The 7988-nt window shown below is 45.4% G+C and overlaps 1 pseudogene; it reads left to right on the forward strand.

Annotated features, from left to right (window-relative positions):
- Window positions 1-644: 644 nt before the first annotated feature.
- Window positions 645-760, forward strand: LOC136646299 (5S ribosomal RNA; annotated as a pseudogene).
- Window positions 761-7988: the final 7228 nt, after the last annotated feature.

Genomic DNA, 7988 nt, shown 5'->3' on the forward strand with positions numbered 1-7988 from the left:
TAAATGACATCACTTCTGGTTGGTCCCAAGAAATTGTCATTTTTAAAAGTGGGTTCCGTTGCTAAAAAGATTGAGGACCACTGTACTAATAAATACATTTCTCTTTCTCAGTCCATTGTATACCTGCTTATTCCTTATGCTTCCTCACCCCTGAGCTACCAACCCTTTAGCTTCCCTACATTCTGGTTCTATTTCCAGTCCTCAATATACCTGCCATGAGATTTTAATTCTGTCCAAATGGGCAAATCACAGAAACTAGACCACTAACTGTTGAGTTCCCAGAGCCACAGAACATTTACACTGCCCCAGTAATAAATATTGGCGATTTCACTCTCACAAGCACACTACGATATAGATTGTGTGCGTGTTTGTGTTTCTATTAAGTGCTCCCGCTGCCTTGCTAAGAAGTTAACATTGCAAGGTGGTCACTGTTCTAGGAGGTCCTTCTCTTCCACTTAGTTTTGTTGCTGCCGCAGATGCTATAAAAATAACATTTTCAATAATATATGGCCTCTCAGATAGTCAGAACTCTCTTGCTAAAATATAGATGAGTACACTCCTTCCAACAGCCATGATTCATTTATTATTGCCTGGCCTGCAAAGGAAGCTGGGAAGTCAAGTCCTATTGTTGTGCCTCTTGTTTTGGTTCTAGCATTACCCTGCACATGCCCGATCTCGTCTGATCTTGGAAGCTAAGCAGGGTCAGGCCTGGTTAGTACTTGGATGGGAGACCGCCTGGGAATCCTGGGTGCTGTAGGCTTATACCATAGTCTTTCAAGACTGAAGGTTGCCAACCAGCAGCCATTAGATTGTATCCCTTTGTGCAATGTTGTGACGTGTTAATATTGTGGCATGGAAATGTAGACTTTTCTTTTTGTTCACAGTGTGACAACAATCCTGGAAACTAAAGATGAATACAAATAAAATGCAAATAAAATGGACTGTGAATGTTGAGTTTCCATCCAGGCTCATTAAATAAGCTGCCTCTGTTGGGTCAACCCCAAAGATTACGCAGCCAGCATTTGGATTTTGCCACTGACCTTCTGTGCTTATATGTTACAATCACTAATTCCACCGCTAACCTTTCATTCTGGATATATAAATAATACATTGCAAGGCCAACAATAGATAAAGCATCAAAGGAATGTCTCTAAACTCTGGAGTGATGCCTTTTTTCATCATGAAATGTTGATTATCATAAGCCATTAGCAACCACAATTAGGAGAAGGGAAAAAAAGAATATTGCACAAACAGAATTGTTCTTATATATAGTTTCTTATCAAAAACATTGAGCTGGATTCAAAAAACGGCAATTAATGGTCAATGGTGCTTATAAATCTTGCTTATAGAATTAAGATAAATATTATTGCATTGAGTCACTAATTATTTTTTGTTCAATTACCAGTCTGCATCAGACACTCTGCTCTATGGACCAGGAGAAATGGATAGTGCCTGGAGACATTGCCTTCTCGGTGGTGGCACCATACACGTGAAATGCTTTTCTCAGGGACGGTAGGCTGCCACTGACTCTATTGCCTTTCAGTGCCAGACATTTTTATGGAATATTATTTAAAAGAGAACAATGTTTCTGTGGTCTCTAGTTTTATTGCTATTTCACTAATGTCTGTAGTGCTGCTATTATCTCCTCTCTCTTTTTAATTGTTTTACTTTATATTAATTTTTCATTTGTTAGCTGCCTTAGAAGTTTGTGCTCTAATCTGGCTTTGAATTATTTTGTGATGATGATGATGATGATATGGTAAATTGAGTCAAATGACACCTGTTGCCATGGAATGAAATGTGGTAGGGGTAGGGATGTAGAAACCCTCCAGGAGACAATTTCCAAATCCCTTTCACTTTCTTTGAAATTTTGAAGATGTTTCAGACCAAACAGAACCAGCAAACACTTTGAAAGTTACTTTAATTGACATTCAGTGTCAACTCTGGGAATTATCATCCCTCTGCCACCCTAAGACATCTTCCTAAACTTGGAGCCCAATGGTATCCCTTCCTCCCCCCATTGATGTAAGGAGGCTTGTGCTGTATTCAGCAAGGCGGTGCGGTGGCATAGCTGGAGGGGGGTGGAGAACTCAGCCTGGCAGGGAGGTGGGCGAGCGGCCCCTCCCTTTGGAGCCATTCCCGGCGGGGGAGGGGGCAAAACGGAGCTGTACAGGATTCCTCCCCAGCCGGGAATGGCTCCGAAGGGAGGGGCTGCTCGCCCACCTCCCTGACAGGCTGAGTGCTCCACCCCCCTCCAGCTACACCACTGGGAGGCATCATGATGTGAGAAGGAAGTAAGGAAGAGTTCTACTTACCCTACTCTGCCATGCCATATGCATGTCTGAGGAGTGAAAGTGCTACCAGAGGGGGATAGCATCCTTTGCAAGTTGTCCCCACCAGGTGCCATCCCTTCCTTCCCCAACCACTGATGTAGAGCCCATGGGAATATAATTGGGTCATGGCCAAAATGTCCGCCATCATGGCCCCACTTGCACATGTAACCTCCCCCCCCAGCTCCCTGCTCTGCAGCCTGCCCCCACCCCAGTGGCTGCTTTGGCATTGCCAGTCTTCAGTGCACCTTTTCATCATGTGTTCCACAAAATGGGTAGTTTGGCGCCAAGTTGCCACCTTTCTGAACTGTGAATATCTCATAGCTGATGCCCTGTACTTTAAAATGTTTCCAACCCTTTGGTAAAGAAAATAGATTTTTTTAAGAGTCTGAGAAAAAACCATGCACACAACGTTCGACATCGAACACATTCCTGTTGGCATCTTTGTTTCCTTTTTGGAACTTCACACCATGGTACAAAAAAATTATTGCATTTCATCCCAGGGAATATAATTAAAACTGGTGCCGTTGCCTAAGACAATTGTTTTTGCCTCTGTTCGGGAAGTAAAATGAACCACTTTAGAGGGCTGCCTGATTTGCACAGTGACAGAAGTCATTAAGTGAGCTGGAGTTAAATAGCACTTTCTCTGCTCCCTGTGGAAATGAACCTGGGCTGGCAGCCTGAGACGCCGTCGAAAAGGGAAAGGTAGTTTTCATCTTTTGGATATGCAAACTGCCGATTCTGCAGGCTGGCGGAAAACGATGACGACTTGGTTTGACAGCTACATGACAACCATAATGTCGTATTTGTTTTTGGGGGCTGGTTCCTACAACTAGTAGGTCAGGGCAACTCAGCAGGGGTCACACAAAGAACTGGCAGTGCAATGTGAGGAGTGGATGACAAGTGGCTGCAGTAACTGCATCACTGCAGCGGCACTTTCACAGCTGCTGCAGTCCATTGCCCCTGACAGATTTAGTCACCATCCTTCTCCTCTCGAAAATTTCTATCAATGTTCCATCAAAGTTAATGGCTCCTTCCAGCACTACCCAAGTAAAACAGACAGGTCCCTGTTCGCAAGGAACTTACAGTATAACAGCCCAATTCTGAGCTGCCTGGCTTGCAGGTCTGCAGCGGGGCAGAAAATGGCTGCACTGCATCCAGCACGCCCTGACGGACACCACCTCAGGAGAAGGGGACTTCTGTCCCCTTCCCATGGGTAAAGCAAGTAGCCCCACAATGGGGCTGTTCAGTTCTACAGTGATCCGAGGGTCAGCATAGAATTCAGAGCCTCCATGTCTGAATCAGGTGGAGGATTCAGTGGAGCAAAGCTCCACCTGTACTGCCTCCCCCCTACGCAGCTCCCTCCTCCGGAATGCCACCTCCCCGCCCTCTTCCCACCCTTTCTTAACTTCCCCCCCACCCCAGAACACTTCCTCCCACCTCCCCCCATGTCCCTACCTACCTCTCCGCTGCCTGGCAGTTGGCAGAGCTCTGGTGCTCCACTGGCACTAGCCCAGCAGATTGGGCTTTAAGGCTGTAATCCTATACACCAGCGTTTTTCAAACCATGGGTCGGGACCCACTAGGTGGGTCGCAAGCCAGTTTCAGATGGGTTCCCATTCATTTCAATATGTATTTTATTTTTAATATGCTAGACTTGATGCTACCATCTGGGGAATGCATCTGATGCATCTGGGGAAATGTTACAGATCTGTAATTTAAACAGGCTACTATGCATATGTTTTTAATAATGAATGTCAGTTGGGCTTATACCCGGGTAAGTGTGGATAGAACTGCAGCCTTTGGGATGATTGGGGAATTTATTTTTTAAACAGATCAGCAACTGCTTAAGAGGGTTAGGAGGGTTTTTCTTTATTTTAAATAATTTTTTAAGCTAATACTTATTGTAAACTTTTAATTTACTTATTTAATTGATTTGATTTTGTTCTACGGGGGTGTTAAAAATTTTCCTGTTTGATGATGTTGCTCCCAACCATGACATCACTTCCAGGTTAATTACATCACTTCTGGTGGGTCCCGTCAGACTGTCATTCTACGAGAAAAAGTGGGTCCCAGTGCTAAAATATTGAGAACCACTGCTGTACGCTACGCACCTTCCTGGGAGTAAGTCCCATTGAATCTAATGAAACTTACATCTGGGTTTACTTGCATGGAATTGGGCTGTAAGGCAAAAAACAACAGATGAAGGAAAAAAACAAGGGGATTAAAAATGAACACAACTGCAGCTGCTTAAAGTTTGTTTACGACTGGGAATTAGGATCAAGATGACATAAAATACATCACATAGAAAAGGTATTGTGATGAATGTTTTCTCCCCTTTTTCCCCCTATTTTTCCTTCTTTTTGAATGCTTATCCCCCAGAAACTTCTATGCAGGTTCAGCAGCCTAAAAGCTGCTGTGATCAGCTCTTGCAGCAGTCTTGCAGCTCAATCCTACGCATGTCTACTCAGAAGTAAGTTTCATTCCAGTCAATGGGGCTTGCTCCCAGGAAAGTGTGCATAGGATTGTACCCTCTGCTTTTTTCTTTGAAAAGTCCATTCCCAGATATATCTGCAACAGTCATGCATCCTACAGAGACATGCATCAGCCTATTGATGAGGCAGCCAAACTTGCTTGTCTAGGTAAAAGGGGTGGGATGGAATGGCCAGATGGGTTTCACTCTTCATGTCAGGTAACTCAACAACATCATCAAACCCAGAGTTACTCAAGTTCAAGCCCAGAGATGCTCATTTGTGTTTCTGCCAGGTCCAGTGGCATAGCTAGAGGGGGTGCAAAGCACTAAGTTTTGCAGGCGCCTGAATGCACAATGCAAGGGTCCTCTCCCCCTCCCCTTTGGAGCCAATCCTGAAGAGCAAAACGGAGGAGAATGTTTGCAAAGATTGCAAAGAATGTGAACCAGCTTCAAACCTCACTGCAATCTTAACTGAATGCAGAGTTGCGTTCTCAGTATTTTAAAGATCTGTCTCAGTATTTTAAGATCTTCCCCATATGCCTCATTAAAATTCACATCTTTGGTTTGTCAGCAATTGGCAAAACAGAAGAAAGGGAACTTTTGGCAAAGTTCTGTTAAGACAAGAAAATGAGGAACACCTCTCTCAGATATGACCTCTTATCTGCCATTAAAGCTCCAGTAATTACATTTTCCTCTGTGTACTGACTTGCTCTGACAACACAGTATACCTTGAAAGACTCACTGCTGAGTCTATGTGCACTGGAGTCATGCGCACCTATGTCTCTAAGGCCTGGCAAGCCACAAGAACTTCTCATTAAGAAAATTAAACAGTGTGATTAATAATCACTGATTATTAACATTTGGAAAGACCAATAATTTGTAGACTATGAACTTGCCCACTAATGTACAGGAAATCACAACTTGTTGGCACTTGTTGGCAACCTTCAGTCTTGAAAGACTCTGGTAATGCGCTCTGAATAGTGGTTCTGGCACAGCATCTAGTGTGGCTGAAAAGGCCAATCCGGGAGTGACAATCCCTTCCACGCCGGGAGCAAGTGCAGTCTGTCCCTGGTCTGTCTCCCTGGCTATGGGCCTTCCTTCTTTGCCTCAGGCTGTTGGCCAAGTGTCTCTTCAAACTGGAAAAGGCCATGCTGCACAGCCTGCCTCCAAGCAGAACGCTCAGAGGCCAAGTTTCCCATCGGTTGAGATTCATTCCTAAGGCTTTCAGAACCCTCTTGCAGATATCCTTGTAGAGCAGCTGTGGTCTACCTGTAGGGCGCTTTCCCTGCACGGGTTCTCCATAGAGGAGATCCTTTGGGATCCGGCCATCATCCATTCTCACGACATGACCAAGCCAACGCAGGCGCCTCTGTTTCAGCAGTGTATACACGCTGGGGATTCCAGCTCATTCCAGGACTGTGTTGTTTGGAACTTTGTCCTGCCAGGTGATACCGAGGATGCATCAGAGGCAGTGCATGTGGAAAGCATTTAGCTTCTTCTCCTGTTGTGAGCGAAGAGTCCATGACTCACTGCAGTACAGAAGTGTACTCAAGACGCAAGCTCTGTAGACCTGGATCTTGGTATGTTCCGTCAGCTTCTTGTTGGACCAGACTCTCTTTGTTAGTCTGGAAAATGTGGTAGCTGCTTTACCGATGTGTTTGTTTAGCTTGGTATCCAGAGAAAGAGTGTCGGAGATTGTTGAGCCAAGGTACACAAAGTCATGGACAACCTCCTTGCTCATGCGCAGAGATTGCAATGCAGGGAGGTGAGTCCACATCCTGAACCATGACCTGTGTTTTCTTCAGGCTGATTGTCAGTCCAAAGTCTTGGCAGGCCTTGCTAAAACAGTTCATGAGCTGCTGGAGATCTTTGGCAGAGTGGGTGGTGACAGCTGCATCGTCGGCAAAGAGGAAGTCACGCAGACATTTCAGCTGGACTTTGGACTTCGCTCTCAGAGGTTGAAGAGCTTTCCATCTGATCTGGTCCGGAGATAGATGCCTTCTGTTGCAGTTCCAAAGGCATGCTTCAGCAGGACAGTGAAGAAAATCCCAAACAAGTTTGGCACGAGAACACAGCCCTGCTTCACTCCGCTTCGGATGTCAAAGGGGTCTGATGTGGAGCCATCGAAGACTTCAGTGCCCTTCATGTCCTCATGGAAAGCACAACAGATCTGTCATATTCTCTTGGTTCAGAACTAAGGTGAATATTTCTAGATCTTTCATGAGGCTTCCCTTCTCAGTCTGCAAATAATTCCTGAAGACATGGTGCCTATCACTATGAGAAATGGGGGGAGAAAGGGCAAGGGGAGTGTGTGAACTCAAGGCTTGATGCATGTAACAGCATAGTTTAGCATAGGGGTGTCAAAGTTGTTTCATACAGCCGGTCAGATGGCATTCATGGCACCTGCTGAAAAGCCAGAAGTGATGTCACTAAGCGGGAAGTGACACCATTAAGTAGCAATGACCAGAAATAAGCACCTTTTGTTCCTTACACAGGAATTCATTAGCTGCAAATGACAGAAGAGAAAATATATAAATCTTGATCATATTGTCAAGATATGATAGAGAGCAAAGTCATCATGTGGGCTGCCTCTTTAGCAGCGCTGTTTCTGCCAAGGTATCACTTCACACACCAGCTCTTATACCCCATTTACCAGCCTGCACCTCCCCCTTCCTCTCCTCGGACTTGTGCCAACTACATAGCAAGTATGGATCCCAGGAGCCCTATAGCAGAAGGCCTATTGAGGGGTAAGTTGTGATTTTTACTTTATTGGCTTTCTGGTGGCCCCTTCCCCACCAGAGCATGTAGTGCATGCTCCATTGGTGTGGCTGCATACTATAGCATGGCAGGGGACAGAATTGTGATGTCAGGCTGAGAGGCCTCAAGGGTCCCTAATGGGCTAATGGCAGTGGCAGGATTTGGACTGAAAAGCCCTGATTCGAGTTCAGTCTCCTAGGGCCAAACCTGACGTTGCACAGAATGTGTAACCTGAGATGGTTTGCAAAAATAGTATGTCCCTTAGTTACTTCACTGCACCAGCATTGAATATACCGTAGTTTCTCGCCACCTTTTGTCGTCACAACAAGCCTGTAAGGTAGGTGTGGCTGAGAGAGAGGGAGAGGGAGGGAGAGAGAGAGAGAGAGAGAGAGAGAGAGAGAGAGAGAGAGAGAGAGAGAGAGACTGGCC

This window comes from Tiliqua scincoides, chromosome 3, assembly GCF_035046505.1.
Source record: "Tiliqua scincoides isolate rTilSci1 chromosome 3, rTilSci1.hap2, whole genome shotgun sequence".
Taxonomy (NCBI): Eukaryota; Metazoa; Chordata; class Lepidosauria; order Squamata; family Scincidae; genus Tiliqua; species Tiliqua scincoides.